The sequence below is a fragment of the Megalobrama amblycephala genome, unplaced genomic scaffold (genome assembly GCF_018812025.1).
Source record: "Megalobrama amblycephala isolate DHTTF-2021 unplaced genomic scaffold, ASM1881202v1 scaffold199, whole genome shotgun sequence".
NCBI lineage: Eukaryota > Metazoa > Chordata > Actinopteri > Cypriniformes > Xenocyprididae > Megalobrama > Megalobrama amblycephala.
In genome coordinates, this window is record NW_025953336.1 from 507,840 (window position 1) to 535,471 (window position 27,632).

A 27,632-nucleotide genomic window follows, 5' to 3' on the forward strand; every position below is an offset into this window, starting at 1 on the left:
GATCTGGTCTTTAGTCTAATTTTATATTTCTTTTCCCACTCCAGAACAGCTTAGGTATTGCATTGGAGTACACAAGTGATACACATTGGATCACAATTTGAACATGTACTCTGAATTTTATTCTTAATATTTTTCATGGAGCTACTATTCTGACAACTTAAGAGTTCTAATAATTCAGCCGATGTCGAACACTCCTTTTTTGTCCAATCACATGCGCGATTCACTTTGCGTGTTGGAAGGTTCGATCCCCCAGATCTTACTTTACGAGTAGGTTTTCATTCAGACTTATTCAATGGACTAGTTGCACGTGGCAGCCATGTTGGTTTTTCGATCAGCAAGTGTATGCATATACACTTCCGGTTTCGCTTTATTCTGCTGCAAAGTGCCGGAGAAACCCGAAAATGATATCTTATAGTTGTTTATAGAATCTGTTATATCCATTAAAATACAACTAAGATATATAGTACAATCACATGAGCCAATGGCATTTAAATGCATGCATGCATGGGTTAGATTAACAAACTCATGGTGCATAAGCATATACAATGACAATAATGCCTGTAAATATACAACTACGTTTAGAGTTGCCTGCATAAAATGCCTTGTGAACATTCACACGTTTGCCCTGTGATAAATTTATTTCCATAAATACTATTTTCTCAATTCTGTGCATATTTTCACTTAGGCCTACCTGCTCAACTGCTCCATCAATATGATCACTACATATTTTTCGATTTCTTTGCATCAGTTATCTTTTTAGATTAAAAACAAGGGCTGTGAAAAGATTGTGATTAATTTTTAACTGTAGCACAAACAGTTCAATATAGCTAGCCTAGGTACGTTTTTTTTTTTTTTTTTTTTTTACTAATAGTAAAATACGTTTTTTGCTGAGACAGATAATGATTTATGCAACAGATTATGCAACTTTACTCATCTCACTTGAACTAAATAAATGCATAATTAATAGAAACGCACAGAGGAAATACAAACACTGAAAATTATGCATTTAAATTACATTGGCACCTAGTGCATTACATTTTTTAAATACTGTTAGATCAAATTATGGACCTCCAGAGCAGAGTAGAAGACTGGTACCATGGACCAAGAATGACACAAACATGAGAAGTGCTGTTCACTCAAAGTCAAAGTTTATTGAGCTCTCTGTAACTTTTATGTAGGAAAAGTCTAGGGCATTAGGCCAACTTAAAACAAAGGAAAGCTGAATTAATTATTTTTTGTGACACGTTTTGTGTCATTTTGTGTACATAATTGACACAAATTGTGTAAATATAATAGAAAATGAGCAGAGGCCCATTTCAGAAAGGAGGTTAAGTGAGAACTCTGAGTATGTTAATCCTGAAATGAGGGAAACTCTGGGTTTTCCGTTTCAGAATGGGAGGTATGTCAAACCCGAGAAAGCAGGTTAAGTCAAGCCCATTTCTGAAAGAGAGGTAACTTATACTCAGAGTCAGTTGCATGGTAACTTAGTCTGTGAACCTAACCTGGTCAGGAGCAGGTTTTCTTCGGTAAACCTAGAGTTTCTTTCGATCTACTCCCCCTTTTTAAAGTGCAAGTGATGTTTAAGTAGTTCATTCATTCACGCTGCAAAATTGCTTTTCTTACTGAGTATATTTTTGTCCTATTTCAAGTACAAATATCTAAAAATTCTTAAATCAAGATGGATTTTCTAAATAAGAAAATGATATAAGATATTTAGTCTTGTTTCCTGGGGGGATCTAAATTAAGTGCACTTTACTTAAGTAAAATTACAATATCTGCCAGTGTGGTAATACAAATAATCTCAATGCAAACAAGATTATTCGGAGTGTCTATTACTAAGTGCAAATTTACAGTGGCCCCGCCCACCAATATCACACAAAGTTAAAAACAACCCATGTGATTAATGGTTTCAGTGGTGTAAGCAGTGGCGTGTTGGGTGCGTAAAACTAGCTTGTGACGTGATTGATCTGGTTCCAGTTTGCCTTTCGCCGAGCTCACTCTTCTCCCTTTTCCCATCACATCAGAAAGACATTTATTTTCAATAAAAATGAAGAAAAAGTGGAAGTAAATGGCCTTATGAGTGTGTAATAATGAGTGTTTAAGTAGTTTACACTCTGTTATTATTGCATCCTGTTAATTTACAATACTGAGGTGCAAAAAGTATGTATCTGCCAGTATAAAATATAAATAGCATCTAATTACTATTTACACTTATTGCAAAGAACTGCTACTTTTAGCCTACATGGTAAATAGAACATAATTTGCAAAATAAAAAAATAAAAATGCACTTAAATTATTATTTTTTTCTTCCTTTTTTTGCATGTGGGATACCATGAAAATGAATATTAGTTCAATAACTTACTGTTCTGCCAGTTTTCACCTTTGATATTATAACAGTGATAGGAATTAAACTTGCATTGACTCAGAAGTATGTGGACGTCTTTTTGTCACGTGCTGTTGCCATGGTGAATCGTAATATTGGAGCGTCATTGATGATGGCTTTTCATAGTCATGGTGCACGCGCTTAACTCCAAGTCAACCTACTCAGAGTTGATTGAACTAACTGAATTCAACTGTTCTGAAACTGAAAACTCAGTTTCCCATTTCAGGGTAAGTCAACTCAGAGTTCAAGTTTTAACTCAGAGTTGGTTTATCCTCCTTATTGAAAGGGCCCCAGGAATAACACGGTTGAGTTAAAAGTATGTGTTGTCCTTAACTAGACACATGGGTGTGTTAAGATATGTGTTGTTTTTAACACATCTGTTTTAAGAGCTATTAAGGTACTTAAGTTAAATAAATCCCCTGGTGTGGATGGATTAACTTAAGAATTTTATATATCTTTCTCTGAAGAACTTGCTGCTTTTCTCTAAAAACTTTTTTCTCAGAGTATAGAAATTAGAAAGCTTACGCAAGGCTTAATTACCTTAATACCCAAGCCAAAATAAGACACTTTATTTTTAAATAATTGGCGCACAATTTGTTTGCTTAATATTGATTATAAAACTGTAGCCTTCATGAGCAACAGGCATATTTCAATTAATATTCATTTAGTTTTATCCCCACTTATATTCAGATAAGAGCTTCATTCTTTTTTTAGACTTTGCATTTGATACTCTTGAACATTTATTTTATTTTTTCTGCACTTTAAAAAAAATGGTTTCTGTAACTATTTCTTGAAAACAATTAAAACTTTATACTTTAATAATTGTTCAATTAAACTGCATGCTGGCACCTCACCCCAATCTTAATTGTGGTATCAGACAGGGATCTGCCCTATTTTTTCCTACCTATTCTTACTCTGTTCACAACTACTTGTTGACAGAGCACTTTAAGAGGAATTACAGTTGCTGTCAACATCATCACCATTAGCCAATTAGCAGATTATACTAGGGTACTCTTTTTTTGATAGTGTATGAGAAATACCGTACTCGGTTACTAACGTAACCTCGGTTCCCTGAGATACGGAACGAGTACTGCGTATGGGGAAAGGTCTCCTTTTTCCCCGTTACTGAAGCCTTTTTCAATAACGCAGTGTAACTGCATCATCATTGGTTCACTCATAGACAAGTTGTTGAACCAATGACGGCGCGGCATAGCTGCGCGACCTATGGCGACAGAGCGCGCGAATATTCCCTCCGAAATGGGCGGGGTTTAGGGCTATATAAGCGGGCGTTTCGCCATAGGATTTCAGGTCATTCGACTGAAGCGACGACACTGAAGCCGCAGCCTCGTGGCACGGCATGTAACGCAGTACTCGTTCCGTATCTCAGGGAACCGAGGTTACGTTAGTAACCGAGTACGTTCCCTTTCGATACTTCACTCGTACTGCGTATGGGGAACGAATTCAACCGCGCCGTGCCACAGCAGGGAACGACTGGACTTGTCTTGGGCACCGTGAGGGAACCAGAGGACAAGTGAGAAGGCCGGAGCCGTCGAACCCTCGTTACACTACAAAAAGGGAGTTAACTCCCAGAGTGGCATGAAGCGGAGCTCGATAGAGGCCGCTGGATCATACCGAGAGGACCCGAGCTTGTAAAGTCGGGACGTCCAAATGATAAAATCTGACAAAAGTGGACGGCGAGGACCAGCCGGCCGCCTCACAGATGTCTTTAATCGAAACTCCACTAGACCAGGCCCAAGAGGAAGCCATTCCTCTAGTAGAGTGAGCTCTAACTCCTATGGGGCAGTCGAGGCCCATAGAGGAGTAACAAAGAGCAATAGCGTCGACTATCCAACGCGAAAGACGTTGCTTTGAGACCGAAGACCCCTTGGTGCGGCCACCAAAGCAGATAAAGAGCTGATCAGATTGCCGAAAAGGCTGTGATCGATCAACGTAGGTCCTTAATGCCCTGACAGGGCAGAGTAGTTCCAACTCTTGCTCGTCCGACGAGGGAGGAAGCGCTGAGAGGGAAATAACCTGTGCTCTGAATGGAGTCGAGAGCACCTTAGGGACATAGCCATGCCTAGGTTTCAAAACGACTTCGGAGTCGTTGGGCCCGAACTCAAGGCATGCAGGGCTCACGGAGAGGGCCTGCAAGTCACCAACTCGCTTAACCGATGCTAGTGCAAGTAGCAGAGCGGTTTTGAGTGTCAGGGGCCTGAGGTCAGCTGAACGCAGTGGCTCAAAGGGAGGCCCTTTAAGAGCTCTGAGGACCAAAGAGAGGTCCCAGGTGGGAACAGTGAGAGGACGAGGAGGATTTAATCGCCTAGAACCTCTCAAGAAACGCACCACAAGGTTGTTTCGTCCCACTGACTGGCCAGCGATAGGAGCGTGAAACGCTGCAATGGCTGCTACGTAAACTTTGAGCGTTGAAGGGGTGCGACCCAGATTCAAACGCTCCTGGAGAAAAGACAGTATCGGAGATACGTCACACTCCACTGGGTCTATGTTGCGTGTAGAACACCAGTCAACAAAGACCGACCATTTCTGGGCGTAGAGGCGTCTCGTGGACGGAGCTCTCGCCTGAGAAATGGTATTCAGCATGTCCCCGGGGAGGTTAGCAGGCGCCCGTCGAGGGACCAGAGGTGCAGAGCCCAGAGTTCTGGCTGGGGATGCCAAATCGTCCTGTTCGCCTGAGAGAGGAGGTCCTGTCTCAGGGGGATCGGCCACGGAGCTTTTGTGGAAAGCCTGAACAGCTCTGAGGACCAAACTTGGCTCCTCCAGAGCGGGGCCACCAGGAGGACTCTGTGCTTGTCTTCCCTGATTCGTCTGATGACCTGTGGGATCAGAGCGATCGGGGGAAAAGCGTAAAGGAGGGTGCTGGGCCAGACATGGGCCAGCGCATCTTCCTCCTTCGAGAAATAAATTGGGCAGTGAGAGTTGCCTTCTGAAGCGAAGAGGTCTACCTCTGCCTTTCCGAAGAACTCCCAGATCATGAGAACCGTCTGGGGGTGGAGCATCCACTCGTCTGAGGGGACATTGCTCCGAGATAGCATGTCTGCTCCCAAGTTTGTTCTCCCGGGTATGTGAGTCGCCCTGAGCGACTGAAACCTCGGTGATGCCCATTCCAGAAGACGCTTCGCCAGAGCGCATAAGCGGCTGGACGAAAGACCGCCCTGGTGATTTATGTATGACACCACTGTCATGCTGTCCGACTGGACTAAGACGTGGCGCCCTGTCAGGTGTGCCTGGAACGCATGAAGGGCTCGAATCACTGCCAACATCTCGACGCAGTTGATGTGCAGATGGCATTCCTCGTGAGACCACGAGCCGAAGGCCGGTCTGCCCTCGCAAAGAGCGCCCCAACCTGTGTTGGACGCATCCGTTGAGAGCACCGTCCTTCTGGACACCGCCTGTAGGGGTACCCCTTGGCTGAACCATACAGGGTTCATCCAGGGTTTCAGAGCCGCCAAACAGGCCTGATTGACCCTGAGACGCAGGCGGCCGTGCCACCAGGCGTGAGGAGGGACCCGGAACTTCAACCAGTACTGCAGAGGCCGCATCCGAAGAAGGCCGAGCTGCAGAACCGGGGAGGCGGAAGCCATCAGCCCTAGCATCCTCTGGAAAAACTTCAGAGGGAAATAGGCTCTGTTCCTGACCGATGCCGCGAGCTGCTGAATGGCCAGAGCGCGCTCTGGAGATACTACAGCCGTCATACGGACTGAGTCGAAAACTGCACCCAGGAACGTTATACGCTGGCTGGGGAGCAGTGAGCTCTTGGCAAAGTTGACCCTGAGACCCAGGCACTCCAAGTGGCTGAGTAACACGGATCTGTGATGCTCCAGCTCGGCTCGTGACTGGGCTAGGATGAGCCAGTCGTCGAGGTAATTGAGAACCCGGATTCCCATCTGTCTCAGTGGGGAAAGCGCCGCGTTCATGCACTTGGTAAAAGTGCGAGGAGCTAGGGACAGTCCGAATGGAAGGACCATATATTGGTAAGCCACACCCTCGAACGCGAATCTCAAGAATCGCCTGTGATGGGGGGCTATCTGGATGTGAAAGTATGCATCTTTCAGGTCCAGCGAGCAGAACCAGTCCCCGGGGCAAACCTGCGCGAGGATCTGCTTCAGCGTTAGCATCTTGAACTTCCGTCTCATGGGGGAGAGGTTCAAGAGCCTGAGATCTAAGATGGGTCTGAGACCGCCATCTTTTTTGGGAACTAGAAAATAACGGCTGTAGAACCCCGAATTGCTCTCTGAGGGGAGACTATTTCTATAGCTCCTTTCCTCAGAAGAGACATGACTTCAGCTCGGAGGACATGAACGTCGTCCGTGTTGACTGAAGTCTGAAGCACCCCGCTGAAGCGCGGGGGCCTTCGGGCGAACTGAAGCGAGTAGCCTCGACTTATGGTTCCCAGAACCCAGCTTGACACTCCGGGGATGGCCTGCCAGGCCTCGGCCCGCGTGACAAGGGGCTGAATGGTATCGGGTGACGGGCCGCCAATCGGGGGCCCGTGCACCGGGGAGAGTGGAAGAGGAACTTCGCTCTTTCTTAGAGAAGGTAGAATATTCATAGTGTTCGCCATAAGAATAGCGTTTTGCATGGACGCAGCACTGGGCCCAGTTAGTACAACACTGAACATATCTCCCACGCCCGGAGCTGAACGAGGCGGAGGGGGGTGGAACGAAAGAGCTTTTGGGTTGGTCCGGCCGTGGCGAGACTTTGCCCCATCCTCTTCCTTCCTGAAATATCAGGAGGGCTTAGGAGGCGTCGGGTCCAGCGTAATCTTAGGCCGGGGTCCCTGACATTGCCTCGGGAAGGAGGAGCGCTTACGATGGCGCTGTTCCTTGGGTGGTGCTGCCTGAGAGGTAGAGGGGGCAGTTTTGTTCTGCTGAGCCGGCACAGACTTGGGGCGGCTGGAAGCAGACGTGGAGCTAGGGCGTTTAGGCAGGAAGTGTCGCATAGCCTGAGATGACTTTTGTGCTGCAGTAAAACGCTCCATAAAGCTCTCTACTGCTGGCCCGAAGAGACCAGAAGGAGAGACCGGGGCATCCAAAAAGGCCGTCTTGTCCATCTCCTTAATCTCGGTCAGGTTGAGCCACAAATGGCGCTCAAGCACGACCAGGCTGGCCATGGATCGTCCAATGGCCTGAGCTGTGGCCTTTGTGGCACGCAGGGCTAAGTCAGTGGCGCTGCGGAGGTCACGGAAGGCAGGTGCATCGACGCCGGACTCATCCAGAGAACGGAGGAGCTTCGCTTGAAACACCTGGAGAATAGCCATGGCGTGCAGCGCTGAGGCAGCCTGGCCCGCGGACGTATATGCTCTGCCAGCCAGGGCAGAAGTGGTCCTGCAGGGCTTGGATGGAAGGGCCTTCTTAGTTTTCCAACCCACAGCCGTGGGGGGACAGAGGTGAGCCGCCACCGCTTCGTCCAGGGGCGGTAAATGCTCGTAACCCTTCTCTTCAGAGCCATCCACAGAGGTGAGAGCTGAATAATGCGTAGTACATAGGCGGGCAGAATACGGGGCGCGCCATGACTTCGTCAGCTCGTTGTGAACCTCTGGGAAAAACGGTGCGGCGCGTTGACAAGGGGCCTGGCGGGAACCCGGCAGGAACCACTCATCGAGCCTGTTCCGTGATGGCTCCTCTGGCAGAGCCCATTCGAGGTCCAAAACCTCTACTGCTTTCGAAAGGATGCGGAAGAGCTCGGCATCCATACCCGGCTTGCAGTCAATGGGCTCCGGCGAAGGAAGGAACGAGTGGCGCGGCATTTGTAACAACGCCGCCGCCGTGAAAACGGCGTTTGAGGGGCTCTTTTAGAGCGGCGAGGGCCGCTAGAGCAGTGAAAACCGCTGTTGGAAAGCTCTTTTAGAGCGGCAATAAACCGCGGGAAAATCGCTCTTTTAGGCGCGCCGGATGGCGGCAGGAGACGGGCTGGCAGGCGGCCGGAAGCGGGAAGCGGGCGGCTCGAGACGGCGCTCGAGGCGGCAGTCGACGAGGGCGCCGGCGCTTCTTCCTCGGCGAGCTCAGCAGTCCGCTGCGGGAGCCTCTTCGACGGCGGCGAGAGCTTCTTTCCAGGCGAGCTTCTTCCAGGCGGCGAAGGCTTCAGCCGGAGATCAGCGAGGAGCGATGTGAAGTCGTCGCTGAAGGAGAGAGAACTGAAATCCTATGGCGAAACGCCCGCTTATATAGCCCTAAACCCCACCCATTTCGGCGGGAATATTCACGCGCTCTGTCGCCATAGGTCGCGCAGCTATGCCGCGCCGTCATTGGTTCAACAACTTGTCTATGAGTGAACCAATGACGATGCAGTTACACTGCGTTATTGAAAAAGGCTTCAGTAACGGGGAAAAAGGAGACCTTTCCCCATACGCAGTACGAGTGAAGTATCGAAAGGGAACCAAAGGTATTAATATTATCCATATATTCTCTAAAGCTTCTGGTCTTCACTTGAATATTAATAAGTGTGAATTGATGTCTCTTAAGCAGTGTGATCTGCTATCTTTTTGTGGTATCCCTATAAAAAATGAAGTCACTTATTTAGGTATAAAGATTGTAAAGGATGAAGGTGTGACCTAAACTTTTCTGATAAGACAAAAAAAAGAAAAAGAACGTTAAATCAGTGCTATTAAGAGACTTATCTTTGAGGGGGAGAGTATTGGTTACAAAAGCAGAGGGCATCTCAAGACTCACCTATGCAGCTTTCTCCTTAGCAGTCAACAAAAAATGTTTTTAATATAGGCTATTTAATGTAGGCTATTGATAATATGCTTTTCAATTTTTTATGGAAAAATAAAACCCATTATATTAAGAAATGGGGATGAATACTGGGAATGGAGGCCTGAACTTTTTAGATTTTACCACTCTTAATTATACTTTTAAAGTTAACTGGATTAAACAATTCTTTAAAAAAAACAACTAGTATATCCTATTATAACTTTCTGGAATAGCCGTGTTGATGGTTTGATATGGCACACAATTTGAAAATTACCTCATAAATAATAACAAATAAAGTAAAAGAAATTTCTTTCAAACTCATTTTTATACAGACCTATAAATATTACCCCAGTAAATATTTCCTTGTAAACAGATTTAACTGTGATATTGACATGCTTTGTACTTTTTGTGGTCGACATACATAAATGTTTTTTCATTGTTTTGGAGTTGTCCTTATTCATCCACTCTTTGGTTAGATTTCTGCTCGTTTGTTAGAGATCATATTATGCCCAGTTTTTTTCTTACGACATGTCATTCCATAAGGAATATAATTTGGTTAATTTGTTACTTTTGTTGGCAAAGTTTAGTATACATAAATGTAAATATGGTGATTATAAAGTTATTTTGCTATCAAACAATAAACCTAAAATCTATTTCTAATCTGATAAACAACAAAGCTTAAATGTATTAATGTATGTAAGCATAGGTTCTTTTCTTTTATTCTTCTTTTTTCCCCCTTTTCTTTTACTTGTTTTCATCCCCTGGCTAAAGTAAAATTGATAAATATGATTGATTCAATATATATATATATATATATATATATATTTTTTTTTAAAAAGCACAAGGAGTTGTATGGTCTCCAATTGCTCTCGCGGTAGCCTATATGTCACGCTGACGCCCTAGCCGCTGGATCGCACGTCAATGATATTGTGCGGGGCAACTTGCCATAACTCTCATAAGTGGACTGAAGAAAAGATGCCTGGCTGTTTTGAGATTTTACAAACCGTCGCACAATCCAAACCACATATCGGGGAATTACCTTTCACATGTAAGTATGAACAGTTGTTTCTGGTTGTGCTATTTGGTCATTATAACATTATTTTGACTGTCCTACACCTTCCCTATACTACTTATGGAAAAAATGGAACTGGATCCTGGAATGTTTTCATCAAAAACCTTGATAGAATGACATGAACATCTTGGATGACATGGGGGTGAGAAAATTATCAGGAAAAAAGTGAACTAATCCTTTAATCAAACACAGAGTGTGTCGAACCAAATCTACCACATCCCCCTTTTTATCAAAACTTAAGATATGTAACTTGCATTCAAACTGTTTCAGTCAAATCTACTCATACACATATTCAATATCAAACAGAAACTTTAATTAAACATTTGACTAACTAACCAGAACACCATACTAAATATTTATTCACAAGTGTTCTCTGTAAACATCAATAGTCCCTTCAAATTTCTTTGAGAATATTTTGAGCTTACTGTTCCCCTTCTTGTTTCTTTCTTCTTTTTTTTTAAGATACTGCCATATCACGTGCCCATAACATAATCAATTTTTCAATTCAATTCAAAGTGTACTTTATTGGCATGACAATTGTTACAAAGTATTGCCAAAGCATTTCTATCATCAACATACAATGAATCACATAATCACATGTACATATAGAAACATAAAAAGCAGAACAATTAATCAATCAAAATTTAGAATATGAACATTTTAGAATTCTGTGTTTGTGTGGGAGCACATTACTGAATAGTTGACTCCTCCCTTATTTTGTGACAGTTAATGTATCTTGCTGCTAGTAGGATACAATAATCTCTTTTTTTTCACCTAATAAATGTTGAAGTTGTGTTTTATTGTTTACTTTTATGAAGTTGGGGCAAAGTATTTCAAATTTTGGATAAAATGTCTTTCTGATTTCCTCATAGTTAGGGCAGTGTTGCTCTGTCTCCACTTCTCCCAGGTCAGAGTACGGGCTCTGAGCAGACAGTTCTGTCTGTATCTGCCCATCTCTACAGTCAGCATGTGACTGCTCAGTCTGTACCTCGTCATTCTTCTTCTTAATTTACAGTCTTTCACTGTACTCAGATATTCTGCTGTGGTGTAGTCTCTATTTAGGGCCAAATAACATTCAAGCTTACTTTGTTTTTCTGTTGTTTCAGTCCAATAGGTCAGGTAATTTTCTTTTTGTGCTTTTGTAATTTGGTTGGGCCGAATTCTGTGGATGAGGGTGTCAGTGTCTGAGGCTGGCTGTTGTTAGTCATGTTAGTTTGTTTTTGTAGCCTCAGGACCATCTGAATCAGGGTTTTTTTTTTTTCAATGTTCATTTCATGGTTTTTAATGGCTATAGAATAACAAGAGTTGGGTTACTCGTTTTTAGATGTTTTCAAAATTTGATGGCTCATTTCTCAATGTGGATTAATAGAGGGTATTGGCCTAATTCTGCCCTGCATGCATTGTTCAGTGTGTTCCTCTGAACTCTCAGGATACTCTTACAGAACTCGGCATGCAGGGCTTCTGTTGGGGTTTTGTCCCATTTGTCAAATTTGTGGTTCAGGAGAGGACCCCGAACTTCACTGCCATATAGTGCAATTGGTTTTATAACTGGATTTCATCATGCTCCTGCTCTGTTGAGGCAGCGATGATCATGTCATTGGCGATGATGTGTACTCCTTGTATGTCACCAAAAGTTTCGCAGTTCTTCTGCTGGAACACCTCACTTGCTGACTTGATGGCGAATGGGACTCTCAGAAAACAATATCTGCCCCATGGTGAATTAAAAGTGCATAGTTTTGAGGATGGTTCGTCCAACTTGATCTGCCAGTAACTGTCTTTTTCGTCGAGAATAGTGAAGATAGACTTTCCTGCCAGGTTACTGCACACATCTTCGGGAGTGGGAATGGAATAGTGCTGGCATTATCACTTTGTTCAGGTCACGAGGAACCAAACATACCCTCAGTGTACCATTCTTCTTTTCTGTTATAACGAGGCTGTTTACCCATTCTGTGGGTTCTGTTACAGGGGATATAACACCTCTGTGCACAAGATCTTGAAGTGTGTCTTTCAGCTTGTCTCGAACAGACAGTGGAATATTTCTGCATCCATGGATCACAGGCATGAATGTCGGGTCAACATGTATATGATGGACTCCTGGAAACTCACCTAACCCAGTGAAGACTGATGGATGCATCTTGACCAGCTCTTCTTTAGTTGACGCTGACTTTTTGCAAGCAGCTTGATCCTCTTCACAAGCTGCAGCTCCTCACATGCTGCTCTGCCCAGAATCGGCATATCTGATTGATCAGAAACATAGAACTATAATCTGGCTGTAGCTTTGTCGGTCTTGCATTTCAGTGACACAGCACCTTTTGGGGTGGAGCGTGTTTCCCTGAATGCTACTAACACCGTTGATGTAGGCTGTGGCTTGACTGGACCAGGGAACTTCTGGACAACAGATAGAGGTAGAAATTTGCCTCTGCACCTGTGTCTAGTTTTATCTCCATGCCTCGGATGATGGCTGTTGTGTAGCATGAACTCTCCTTTATCTGTTCAATCTCGTGCACTTGAGTGCTTCTTAAAGTGCCAATGTACATTGAATCTGTTTCATCCATTATGCTATGTACTGTCTTCGCTCTGCTATCATTGCGATTGACAGAGCGGCATACCTTGGAAAAGTGCTTGCTTTTGCCGCACTTATGACACACTGCTCTAAAGGCTGGGCATTGGTGTGGCTCATGGCTCTTTCCACATCTGCGACAGTTTTGTTTTGCTGGTTTCTAACAGCTTTTATTTCTTGCACCTGGTTTTCTCTGTTCTGCTGCTTTTTCTATGGCATTTATTTGAGTGTATCTATGTTTTAGCTAACTGGGTTGCCCTGCATATTTCAGTAGCTCTGTGTAATGTTAAAACATTTTCACAGAGCAATCTTTCTTTGAGAGAAGGGTTTGTTATGCTAAACACAAGCTTATCTCTAAGCATGTCATTCTCACTTGGGCCAAACTTACTTTTTTCTTTTTTGTCTCAGCTCTGTGATGAATCTGTCTACTGTAATGCCATCTGCCATGGGATGAAACCAGAATTGGCACTGCCCCCCAGAAGAGACACTTATGATTTTGTGGGAGCTGAATAGGCCTACAATAAAAATAAATGATAGAATTCACACAAGAGGACTCTCTTCTCCTTCTGTTCCCGCTATAGTTTAGGCTTATGCTAAATAGCAGGCTAACTAAACTAAATGGATATTTATTCATCATTTTTTAAAATAAACCCACAACCAGGGCCGGCGCTACCTATAGGCAGAGCAGGCAGTTGCCTAGGGCCTCGGGCATGGAGGAGGGGCCTCCTGCCTCCACTACCGTGACATCCCCCTAGCAACTAGGCTCTTTTTCCATTCGATATAAATGAATTCACAGTGACTCTCACCTGTATTGAAACCAACTATTGTAATGCTGCGTTCACGTCACCTTGTATTTACCGGTATCTTGAAATGACAACACATGACATTATCCACTTGTTAAGTCGTGACGTAAAGAACGCCGTTTCCTGGTCCAAGCCTCGACTTGTTTCACTTGAGAATGCCATCGACGGCCGTTTATGAGCGCTATTTATTAATATTAAACATCAATCATTTAAAAAAGTTAAACATTTTAAATACTTACAGTCTACACAACAGTCTCCGTGCTCACAGCATCACAGATATTAATATTTTAATGATTTATAAAAGATGAATCATTGTCTGGCCATCTGGAATTTTGGTATGGAGATAAAGGTTATAATTATATATTTTTTTTGTAGTATTACACCACATCGTGTATGTATATTAGCACCATTTGTTGTTTTCTTGTGGTATGAGATAGAGCGTTAGGACCCGGAAGCGCTGCCGCGTGACGTCAGACTTAACAACCGAATATTCAGAGCTGTTCACGTCCTTTTGGTCCTTGGACTGGGAATTATGCGTTTCCATGGCACCACTATCAACGCCTACATTAATCTACAGTGGTCAGGTGGTATAGTGGCCACGTGGTACATCTGGGAGCTTTCAGAAAACTCCCAGCTTACAAGCTGTAACTACGATCTCTACGAGGACGTGAACGCTTTTTACAAGCTAGAATCTCGTAACTACTGGAATTACAAGGCCGCGTGAACGCACCTTTACTGTATCAAAGTGGGTCCCACCTTCTAAATACATGAAAAAAAAAGTTATGCTACTTTTCTGCAGCTGACTGGCTTTAATTCATTGAACTATGATTGCGCCGAAACGAACATCCTTCAAGCAAAAGGTTAAACAGGCACTCAAAGAAGTGCAGTTCGTAGGTGTGCGAGTTGTCATCATCTCTTTTGGACTGATTGTAATGTATTCTAAAAATAAACGTGTTCTGTCGATCAGCGTTATTTCTGAGAAGGAGGTCTCTGCGGAACAAAAAGGGGCGGTTCCCAACTTTGGGGTGTTGTCACACGGGAATAGGTGTTTTTCAACCTCTTTACCTGATTTGCTCAAATCGAGTGGGAGATTTCCGGAAAAACAATAAGATATATGTATTGTATATGAATGTACAGTAAGTGTATTGTTTAAGTTGTTTAACAGTTGTTTAACGTTTCTTTTGTGTGAATATGCTTGCTAGCTCATTGTAAAAAGCTCCAAGCAATCTTCCACTCACTTCTAGCGATAACTATTATTAGATAACATTCGCTATTCTATTTGATGTGTTAGTCACTTGATTTGTTTTAGTTTTGCCATTAGGTTGTGGCTACAGTGTCTGTAGTCAATAAAATGATTATAAAGTTTAAAGTCTTCAGAGTCATCATTTCAGGTTAACACGTTTTTTTTAAAGCTTACAAGGTCAGTAAGTAGTCTCATTAATGCATATAAAGCTTATACTTATACAATATACGCTGAGGCAGTCATGTGTTTCTGTGTGGTTGATAGCCTATAAAAAACAATTACACTTAAAATTAAAGTTAATTATATCACAAGCACTGTCTAGCCTACGTATTCTCTCTGCTTGTCTGTTAGTGCAGTGGTTATGGCATTTTAATATTATATATAATATATATAATACTATATAGCTTTTATGACGAAGGTTTACACTAGGCACGTGAAATTTGGCATGCGAGAGATTAAATAAAATGGGCTGTTGATCGCGTGCCTGTGATCTTCAGCGTTATTCATATTGAAGAGCGTCAATTATTAAACAAGACTTGTACACAAGGCGGCGATCTAGCCTTAAGAAACTATTTGAGGTGAAAAAGGTGAAGAGGTGAAAAAATACAGTAGTATTATAGTAAATACTATAGCCTAGTGTTTTTGAACCATACTTGAATTAATTTGTTGTGGTAATTCTATAGGCTATTGCTGTGGTAATATAACAACTATAGTAATATACACAAATTACGTTACCCAATACTGTACTAAGTTTTCTTTACAATACACGCAGTTTACTGTAGTAAAAACTAAAGTACTACAGCCTATGCTGTAGCATTCATTAACAAAGTGTTGTAAATACTAGGCTATAATATACAGTATACTACAATTTACTGGTTCAAAAACACTATTTACTATCAATTACTATAGTATTTTTTCACCCCATGTCCAACCCAAGCGGCAACCTCCCCCTTTCTCTCGTGAAGCCAATACGGAAGTAACTTAAACTGCGATTCATCGACTGGCCGCTAGGGACAGGCTCCAAAAGAGAGCAGAATCTCATAGAGTCCCATGTTAAATTGGCCAAGTTTATAGCAGAAAAAAACACGTTTACAAGTTGGTTCAAATTGTGGTTTTGGTCTATACTGCTATTTTTGCCCTTCATGACAACTCTGAGGGGGTGAATTTTTTTTTATAACTTATCCGTTTAAATTATATTAAGCCTTAAAGTTCTGCATAATTAAGGGCGTGGCCACTTGAGTGACAGGTAGATTGCGCTGCTGTCTGTGAGGCGTCATGTTACCTCAGCTGCCGCTGAATTTGGCATCTCAGCCGTTTTTGTGCTTTTTTTCTCGATTATTTTATACAATTGTAAAATATGGCTTGCTGCATAATATTCGAGACTGATGTGTGTCTGTGTGCGTGCACGGGGAAGAGACACATAACACACGTTGTTGGATCGTGGCATTGGCTGAAAGTTTTGATTGCGAGATTTAAGTTACTACAATGACAATACCAGGAGGATATACAACTCTGACAGCACTGCTTGGATATTATAACTAAAACTGCTGCACTATTTTGAAAAAAATATACTTTGGACACAGGCTCATTTGTTTTTTAGATACGATCGCTGCTCAGATTGCATCCTTTCTTGAAGAACGATGACAGAGAGCAGATCATTCAGAAGAAATGTGAAATGTTTTTTTTTGTTTTGCAATGGACATTTATATTTTACCCAAGTGCCACAGATCCCAGGTAGCCAAAAAGATGTGGGCCAATAATGGCCCAGAACCGGCAAGCCAGAAGAAATAACTCGGCCCAGATGCGGTTGCCGGACTCGTGTGAAACACGGGAATAAATGACGCGCCAGAATCGGCCCGAGTACACTGGCCCGAGTCCGGGTGCCGAAACTGAGCCGACACTGCCGGCATAGGGCCACAATCATGCCGGCATAAATTGTACAATTAGCCGGTTCTGGCGCGAGTCCGGGTGCCGAAACTGAGCCGACACTGCCGGCATAGGGCCACAATCACGCCGGCATAAATTGTACAATTAGCCGGTTCTGGCGCGAGTCCGGGTGCCGAAACTGAGCCAACACTGCCGGAATAGGGCCAATTAGCCGGTCCTGGCACAGGTCTGGGTTCCAAAGGGAAATGTATATGAAATACATAACTACATCTATTTAATTAATAAGAACTACAAAAAAAAAAACATTTTACCAAAGCAATATTAGCTTGTTTGTTAAATTAAGTAGACCTATATGTACGTATAAGTATTAAGACAAGTAGTTCATGTAATTAATTGGTTATCAAAAACTACTCAAATATATTTTTAAAGACTTAAAGAAGAATATATATATATATATATATATATATATATATATATATATATATATATATATATAATAAACTTACTATGCAAATATTTTTCATTTCAAGAAGTTGAACTGCAGAATGGAAGCTTTTTTCAGAGGCTTTAAGTGTCACACTTTTGTACTGTAGGTGTAGTGCTTTACAGTGATTGGCTCTAAACTATTTGTGACAGTCACAAATCCTCTTTGCAGGTGCTTCAACTCATATTTTAGATGAGCTTAGACAAACATGTATGTTACACCCCATGTACACCTGTAATTTAATGTGAAACCCATGTAAAATCATTGAGCAATATACCACAGAAAACAGTACCATGTTCTTCCGTAGGGCCTATAGCCATGTTTCCCAAAATGAAAACAATTAACTAATTCAAATTGAGCTTTTATTTCATTTCAAAATATGCATTGAAAATTGAGTGTTTAAAACATACAAAAGCAAACATTAAAATTACACATGAAGAAAAAAAAACCTCAGATGTATAGGGTGTGTATTTGTGTTCAAGTGCATGTGTTGTCTCAGTCCTCTGTCTTCTTCAGCAGGCTTCCTGTTTTGGAAAAACAAAATCAAAGATTAGGGAAATAGAAACACAAGTCTATTCTTTTTATTTATTTTCTTTCAGGATTTTAGGATTGGATCTGTTATTTTCACGTGATGACTGGTCTATGTATATTGGCAGTACTCAAAAATATAAACAAGCAGATACTGTGCAGATCCGCAGCATGCCCTCTAGAACCCATCCAAAACTGAGTTCTAAGGATTACACAATCATTGATATCATTGTTGGTCAGTTGGGGTTTTAATGGTATGCCCGCCAAGGTTCCTTGGCATGTAACAACGTAAAAACTTATACAAGGACTTTAAAGTTCACTTTGGATAAAAAACTTTAAAATTGATTTAGTGTCATCAGTATCTTAGCATTACAGCTATACTGATGGATATAAATAAAATAATCACGTTAGGGGGTGGCAAAATTTGGTAGAGTTACTGTGGACTACTTATAACATAAGCACACAAGGCAACTTACACTCATTGGTGGGCACATACTGCAGGCTGTTGTCGACAGATGTAGGCGCTGACAAATGCTCAGGGGCTCCAGTGCATCATCAAGCCCCCCCAAAAAATCCTGAAAAAAATATAAAATGCTCTAACTTCACAATTCAGTACTACATAGTTCACAGTCTTTGTAATGTGTTTCAGCAATACATTTGTAACATTTATAATGTGTTTAGAAACAATTCTCAGAATTGACTTTACAGGGACTTTAAGGCTTTTTAAGACCTGAATTTTAAAATTGTAATTTCACAATATTATTTTTTACTGTATTTTAATTTAAATAAATGCAGCAGTGGTGGGCATAAAAGCTTTCTTTCAAATACATTACAAATCTGACCCTAAACTTTTGAATGGTAGTGTATGTTTGAGGTATCACTTACCAGTCACATTGTTCACAATGTCTAAAGATGTCCAACTGCACTGCCATCAGCATGGAAAAATCTGGGAACATGAACAATTTGTCACAGAGCCAACAATATTTAGTAAACAATGGCATGCTCATTATAAATAAACTATAGCAGAGGTGAAATGCAGAAAAGAAAAAGAATAATATACAGAATATACACACAAAGTCTTAAGATAACAGAATTTAAACTTTTAGGTTTAATATTACTTATTCAGTAATGCTCATACTGTCACTTATGTTTGGACGTAAAAGCTATTTTACCATGAAAGATCAAACAAGTTTGAGATAGTTTCGTGTTTGGAAATGTTTACCATGAAATATCAAAACGTGTTTGAAATACAGTAGTTTCAGCCCATTTACACTCTCCATGTACGTGACGTCACCGATTAACGGTACAGTGCATACTTTTAGGTTAAATTAATTAGCTTACCAGCAAAACCTTTACAAATCTATCAAAATCTCTCATATACACATAAGATATATGATTAAAAGCCCAAACTTACATAAACGAGTTCATGTCTATACTTAACTTCTATAGCTAACCTAATGGCTGAGATGCTAACGGACTTTTTCAAAGACACTAAACCATTTTCTATAAAGTAAATATTCAACGAAAGCCAGTCATTTACATTAAAGAAAGAGTCAAGAATATTTGTATGTACTATTTGTGTAATTTTAGGGACTAAACTTACCTGAAAGTAGTGAAAACAACAGTGAGAGACGGTGTTCGCTGCTTGTCAGTTGAGAGGTGCCGCACCGTTTCCATGGTAACTTTCTCCGCTCCAGTTCAAATGCGACTCGAATGATCACGCGCACGCACGCATTAAAACACGTAAAAGTCACGCAGCATTTACATTGTAGATTTGAAGCATTATATTACATACTGATTATGGAGTGAATTAATTGATAATTTTGGGTGCCGTCCCTAAAAACATTGTTAGCTGGGACAGTCACTGATTGTGTGAATTTATGAATAAAAATAATTACCAAATTCAGTTAATTTTAATAGATTAAACAAAAAAGAGAATGTGGCAAAACGTTTATACAGCTTTAAAAACTATATATTGACTTTGGTGATTTCTTCATTCTTTTTTGTTTGTATATTTTGATTGTTTAATCCATTAAAATTAATTTTAATCCATTACTGAATTTGATTATTATTTAATTATATAAAATTAAAATACTAATACAATAAAATAACAAACATTAACAGGGAGAGGCCATATATTTTTTTAAAAACAATAAATAAGTTTTGTTTAATACATTAAAATTTACTGAATTTGGTAATTATTTAATTATATAAATTAAAATACTAATGGAATAAAATAACAAACATTAATAGGGAGAGGCCAGAACATAATATATATGTTTTTAAAACAATAAATAAGTTGTAATTATGTATTATGTTATATTAAAATATATTGCATTTAAGTAATTTCATGACAAATGCAGATCAGTTTGCTACATAGTTAAAACATGACCCACTTTGAAAAGTTCTTAGACCCCATGTCCCAGGCCCTGATCTATCCACTCTCAATACACAACCTAACCTTCTCCAGGTTTGTAATGGCAATATCGTACGCAAAATGAGGCCAGCACTTATGGCCTATAGTGGGGCGAATGTGCCTAATGTGCCATTTGTCAACCACAATCGGGCCAGATCCACACAACCAAGCCTGGCCAAATCTGGCAACCATTACTGGGCCAGAGCTGGCTCACTTCTGGCATGCCGGTGCCAGTACACAGCCGAGTGAGCCGACACTCAGCCGCAATTGGCCCGATTCCGCTGGCTACCTGGGATTGGATTCATCTCGCGATCTCTATTATAAAGGTATGAAGTCCCATTTGATGTTCCATGTTGTTATTTGCACACCCAACACAAATTACTGGTGTTGGAGCATCTATATCTTAAAAAAAACACCGTAAATTGACAGTAAACCTTTAGAACTTTCTGATGTTAAAACTTATCTTTATTAATAATTTAGATAGTATAGATAGCTCCTTTGCTTGCTAACGTGGTCACGTCGAGCTAGGCGGGCGTGGTTTCAGCAACCAATCACATCAGCTCAAACCACCTCCCCGCCTCTTTGCCCATTTTCAGTTATCCGGGAGTGACGTGCGGTGACGCGCAGCTAAGATGGCCGCGTCCTCATTTTCGCTTCAAAACTGCTGTTCAGAACTCTATGGGTGACGTCACGGACGCTACGTCCATATTTTTTTACAGTCTATGTTCCAACCAAATGACGCCGATTGGATAAGTTCAGATAAATGACTATTTGTCTATGTAAAATATATAGCCATATTGTGACAAAATTACATCCCGTGTCATTATAATTTGTAGGCTAGTTTATGCAAAAAAAAATAATAATAAAATAAAATAAATAAATAGTAATAAAAAAACGGAGTAGGCTAATAAAACTTTAATAAATCATATATTTCGCCCTCTCGAGCTATAAGCTACAGGTCCTGTGAAATAGTTCATACTCTTCAAAATAAATGAATGTATTATAGTAAAATGTTTCCATATATAGGCAGGCACTCGGGAAAAACGCATAGTTTCCCTGTTACGGAAGTCAAGCATGCAGCAATATTTTATTCATTTTTCATTGTCTCGACATAATTGTTTCTCGGGCAGGGGCGGAGCCAGGGGGTGGCCAGGGGTGGCCGTGGCCACCCTTGGCCTAAGCTTGGCCACCCCTTTGGCCACCCCGCTCACAACTGCTGTTTCTGTCTACTTTTTTTGATGACAAGAATTGCGTTTATTTAAACGCAGAACCGTCTCTTTAAGACCACAAAAAAACGGGAGACTTTTCAGACGCGCACTCCAACTTCGCCTCAGCGCCAGGCGCAAGTCAAACACGTGCGGAAATGATACAGGTGCGGAATGAGCTTCAGCAGAACAGCAGTGAACAGCGAACAATAACATTATAGCTTACGTAAATATTTCTCAACTGGTGGGTTGCAAGACGGCGCACTTTTCAATCACGCACAAATATGATGCGCTCTATATTATCACTATAAATAAAGCGCAAAAGAAACTACGAGCATGCAACGTCGTAGTTCTGTCATCTATTAAAAACTGTGCATGTATGTAGGCCTATTTGAGATATATATGCGTCACATGTCTCTGGACTAAAATATTCTGCCTATGTGAGATCACAATATAAGGCACAAGCCGATATGTAATTTTTAATGCATAAATAAATGTGAGAACTGTGCATTTGTAATAGAAGATGCTAATTTTGTTAATTTATAAAGTACAAACAAAATATCACATTTAAATGCATAATTAATTTTACATTCTGGCATTTATGTGCTGTTGATTTCTGCTTCCTTGTCAGCAAATGGGAATTCAAAAGAGAAAAAATTTTTTTTTCTTTGTACTGAGTTTAATTTAGGTATGATAGAACTGTTGCAATTATTTATTTTGACAATATAGAAAGTTAAACATTTAGTGTTTACTTTTTTGGTTACTTTTTGAAACAGACAAACTCAGAATTGTTGAGGTTCATTGATTATACATAAAATTAAATGAAGGTTGAATAATCTTTGAACTACAGTATGTAGTTATCTGCATGTCTCATCCATGGAGATGCAACAATGGAGAACAAGCTATTGGGGGTTTTGAGAACCAGAACTGACTGAACAAGTTGAAGCTATAGTATGAGCCCCTTTATTAATATGCCTGCAAGTGAGGAATGATTACAACAAAACAAACAAAAAAAAAGGTCATATTCACTCAGCATTCCATGATCTAATTCACTATCTTAATTACAATTAAGTACAAATTAACTGTATTCAGTTGTGTTGTAATCACAGTCCAGTACATTATAGTCAGACTCATTTTTATGTTGAAATTATGAATATTTCGGTGCCACCCCGGACTGGTTGCTGGCCCCTGCCTGGCCACCCCTATGAAAAATCCTGGCTCCGCCACTGTTCTCGGGATCTAAACATTAAAAAAGTAGTTGTGATCATAAGAAAACAAGAAAAAAAAAGTAATGAATGACCTTCAGGCTTCCGTACTTTAAAAAAAAAAAACGCCTATCCCGGCTTCCGTACTTTTTTGGCTGGATCGTTAACACCTCTCTCACTTAGAAAACACCCCAAAATTGGGAGACGCCCCTCTTTTGTTCTGCAGAGACCTATTCGGTTGTTAAGTCTGACGTCACGCGGCAGCGCTTCCGGGTCCTAACGCTCTATTTCATACCATAAGAAAACAACAAATGGTGCTAATACACACACGATGTGGTGTAATACTACAAAAAAAGTATAATCATAACCTTTATCTCCATACCAAAATTCCAGATGGCCAGACAATGATTCATCTTTTATAAATCGTTAAAATATTAATGTCTGTGAGCACGGAGACTGTTGTGTAGACTGTAAGTATTTAAAATGTTTAACTTTTTAAAATGATTGATGTTTAATATGAATAAATAGCGCTCATAAACGGCCGTCGATGGCATTCTCAAGTGAAACGAGTCGAGGCTTGGACCCGGAAATGGCGTTCCTTACGTCACGACTTAACAAGCGGATACTTGTGTCGGTCTCTCTCTATCCTGCGCTGCGCCGATGAGTCTAGAACAGTGGTTCTCAACCTTTTTTGGGCCAGCGCCCCCTATCCATTATCCAGGTCCTTTACCGCCCCCCAAACACACACACAAACACAAAAAGGATAAATGTCTTTATTGAAAGTATGCTGATAATTATTCTGTATTAATAATAATAATGTGTATAATTCACATCTGTGTTTTCTTCTTCTTCTTATTATTATTATTAGTAATATTAAATCCGTAACTTTTTTGTATTTAAAATGTAGGCTACCAAATTTATATAGGCCTAATCGGTGAGTAGCTAACATCATGAATCCATTTTCCAAACTGTGTTTTTGTCTTATCCTGAATCACTACTACACACCTAATAAGAGTTTATTTTGGGACTATTAGACTGGTTCGAGTCGGCACCGCTGCGGAGTACAGTACCTGCAGTAGGAAGACACCTGCAGTTTAGTTTATTTACCGCTAGAGCTCCAAAAGTTACGGATTGCAGCTTTCATAATTAAAAAGCATGTCACTGAAAGCCAAATAACAGATTTGATTTGACTGAACAGTGGCAGGCAGACCTTAAGTTGTGCCGGGACAAGCCGAAACCTCCGAAATCTGATCCGGCACCTCATTTGGGGGATCCCCCTCTCATAAGACCAAAAGTGGTCCATGCCGTGTTTTGTGTTTTCCGACACATAGGCCTACGCAACATATAAAGCAGTGGCTGTCAATTTTTTTTTAAAGAACGACATTTTTTAATTGACGCGACCAAACCAAGTCAAACCAAGCATAAGAATACTAAAATATATAATATACATAAAATATATAATATACTTATATTGAACAAGAATAAAAACTTATAGCCTAAGTAGCTATAAACAAACCCAAACGAATTAATTTGAGGCGAAACTGAAAGTAAAAACCGGTGTTCTCAAGCAGCCTCTCGTTCGGCACGAATTCAAATGTTTCCATATTAGCAATTTATGTGGATGCTGTACTTTTATTTATTATGTCAAACAGGATTTGTACTTCACTCCCGTTTCAATATCAACGAAAAAAAATCATCCTCTTCACATGAGCAAAAATGTGTTTGTCAGGACCAGTTTCAGCGGTGGTCACGCTGAACGGCACAGATAGGATACTATTGAGTAGGCTATGTAAAATGAGCAGTGTAATTTTTATATGTTTTGGCGGTATTTTATTTTGATAATGAACAGTCTGCCATGTCAAGTTTGCAATGAATAAGTTGAGTGCGCACTCGAGGCGCCGGCGCGATCACTTCAACTGTTTCCTTATACCAGCAGAAACAACTTAAATAGACTTAGGCTACTCCGTAATTTACAGATATGAGTAAGACATTATTCGATACTGCGAAGTTTACTTTTATACACTCACACTAAAAACAGAACATTGTGCTTTTGCAAAATAAAGAAAACAGGATGCGCTTTTTGCCATATCTGTTTCCTTTCCTTGAACTTGTTTGTGGAGCGCCGCGCCTCACAAAAATGAATCAGACTCAGCAGTATATAGGCTACTATTGGGCACAGTTTTTTCTTTCGCTTTGTTAATCAATTAAGTCAAATATATTTTGTGATATAAAGAATACATATAAATTATATAATTACATAAATTATAGACATATAAACTTCAATGACGATGTTTTCTGAAACTTTAGCGTGCACGTCGCATGCTTTGCATTATGAAGGGAATTTGTGACTAAAGAGAGAGCTATTTGTGTTGTTGGATATCGTTTTATTAAAATGCTGTGAGGAGACGCAGAAGAACTGATGAAATACTGGTTAAACGCGTAGCTATATGCCCATACACTGGCAGCCTCCACATGAACGCGGTCGCGCACAAAATACGAGTTTAAACATCTGATTTCTATGTCGAGGGCTGTTTGTCAGACTTTGTTGGGCCTATTGCATAATACCATGGTGTTTTATGCACAAATGGTCACTACACACCATCAGTATGCTAATAAATGGTTTCCATCACCCTAACGCGCATATTATGAATGGAAGAATAGGAATGTAAGATTGTGACACCTTATAAACCGAAAGAATAAGGAATAGCATAAATCAGTTTAATTAAAACATAAAAATGTAAATTAATAAAAGATTTAAAAAAGGACAAATGAGTAGACATTTAAAATGGTTGTGCAATATTTGTTTTATGTTAAATGTTTGATTATTCATGTTAAATGCAAAAATGCTAAATAAAATAGAACAATAAATTAATAAATATAGTAGGCCTATATTAAAAATAAATAGACATATGAGACTGTTTATTGACATCTTTAAAACATAGTTAATAAAGACAGCATTTAAAAACAATTTGACAGGGTTTTTTTTTTATCCATTTGAAAATATAGTTAAAATATGCTATTATAAACTCGTAGGGGCAACAAATCAACTTCCGACTCTCTTCCATGCCACTCAGAGTATGGGCTGTACGGTCATTTCAGCGCTAATGTGTGCACTTTTTTTTTACAGTCTATGGTGTGCACTTAGGTTTTATTACGCATTTAGGAGAGTATTGCAAGAAGCTGCTTACATTAATTTTACTTTCGAAAAAAATAAATAAAATCATGATTTTTCATGAAAAATTATGTTATAATTATAGGCTTAAATACCTTGGTATCAGCTTGTTATCATCAATGGTATAATTAATTCAATTCAAATTTATTTGGTTCGTCATGATTAATTTGTGTCCATAATCAGTAAAATAAAAAATAAAAAAATCTTCTAACAAGAATAAACACATTGTTACGTTTGCTGGTGTAGAGATGAGGCAGATACGGATTTCCACAATACATTCAATACTTTAATATAAACGAAGGCAGAGAACACCATACAAAACACTAACACAAACAGAGAACGGACGAGGAGTGAAGGGAGTGAGTGCAATATATGGGGAGTGCTGACAATAGAGTCCAGGTGCAGGTGATGAGTGCTGATGAGGAGCTGACGAGGGAAGTGAGTGCAGGTGTGGAGAACAGGAGGATCTTGGGAATTGAAGTCCAGGGAAACAAGGGTTCTGTGACATTACCCCCCCCCTCCCGGTAGGCGCGTCCTCGCGCCGTAGATGAAACAACCGGGAGGGGGGCGGGCGCCCTGGAGACCTCAAGCTGGTGCAGGGGGAGGAGCAAACTGGAGTGGAGGTCTCCAGGGCAGGTTCAAAAGCCATGGCAGGTCAGGGGCTGAAGGCAGCCATGGCGGGTCAGGGGCTGAAGGCAGCCATGGCGGGTCAGGAGCTGAAGGCAGCCATGGCGGGTCAGGTGCAGCGGGCAGCCATGGCGGGTCAGGGGCTGAAGGCAGCCATGGCGGGTCAGGAGCTGAAGGCAGCCATGGCGGGTCAGGTGCAGCGGGCAGCCATGGCGGGTCAGGTGCAGCGGGCAGACATGCAGCGGGCATACATGGCGGGTCAGGTGCAGCGGGCAGCCATGGCGGGTCAGGTGCAGCGGGCAGCCATGGCGGGTCAGGTGCAGCGGGCAGCCATGGCGGGTCAGGAGCCGAAGCCTTCGAGGCGTTGAGCCCAGGCGTCGCTGAAGGACTGGCGGGTGATGGCGGAACCGAAGGCTCCGCCGACCGAAGCGTAGCCGGGGCTCCAGAAGGCCGCAGTAGAACAAGGATGACAGACAACAAAGTGAACACCGGGGGAGTGAGGAGGCCAACTGGAACTGAGGGACGGAGGGACGGAGCGGAGACGGAGGAGTGCAGTCCAGAGGGGAAGGCAGGCAGACGAGGGACCAAGGTGTGAGCGGAGGCAGGATGGAGACTGGTGAGACTAGTGGCCTGATGGACAACGGTGGAGCAGAGGGAGGTTGGAGCCGGGGTGACGGTAATCGCCCAGAGGTCCGAGGTGGAGATCTGGGCGAGGGGGCTAGAGGTGAAGGTTCAGTGTATACATAAATGGGAGGAGGCGGGAGAGGGAGGCAGGGAGGGAGAACAGTCTTTACAAAGTTCATAATGGGAGCGACTGGCTCGGCAGAGGCTGGAGCTGAGGGCTCGGCGGCGGCGGCTGGAGCGGCGGGCTCGGCGGCGGCGGCTGGAGCGGCGGGCTCGGCGGCGGCGGCTGGAGCGGCGGGCTCGGCGGCGGCGGCTGGAGCGGCGGGCTCGGCGGCGGCGGCTGGAGCGGCGGGCTTGTAGGCGGCGGCTGGAGCAGAGGGTTCGTTCATCCCCTCAAATACAATTAAAATCCCCACAGGCACTGGAGCTGGCTCTGTGGGGACTGGAGCGGGCTCTGGAGAGACTGGAGCGGGCTCTGGAGAGACTGGAGCGGGCTCTGGAGAGACTGGAGCCGGCTCTGGAGAGACTGGAGCCGGCTCTGGAGAGACTGGAGCCGGCTCTGGAGAGACTGGAGCCGGCTCTGGAGAGACTGGAGCCGGCTCTGGAGAGACTGGAGCCGGCTCTGGAGAGACTGGAGCCGGCTCTGGAGAGACTGGAGCCGGCTCTGGAGAGACTGGAGCCGGCTCTGGAGAGACTGGAGCCGGCTCTGG

The 27,632-nt window shown here is 41.9% G+C and overlaps 1 long non-coding RNA gene across 1 annotated transcript; it reads right to left on the minus strand.

Annotated features, from left to right (window-relative positions):
• Positions 1 to 17,185: 17,185 nt before the first annotated feature.
• LOC125260923 lies at positions 17,186 to 19,388 on the minus strand. Its single transcript, XR_007183153.1, has 4 exons — positions 19,277 to 19,388; positions 18,559 to 18,619; positions 18,150 to 18,248; positions 17,186 to 17,669 (listed from the first exon to the last, which is right to left on the minus strand). It is a non-coding gene; the product is annotated as an uncharacterized LOC125260923 (long non-coding RNA).
• Between the last annotated feature and the right edge of the window lie 8,244 nt (positions 19,389 to 27,632).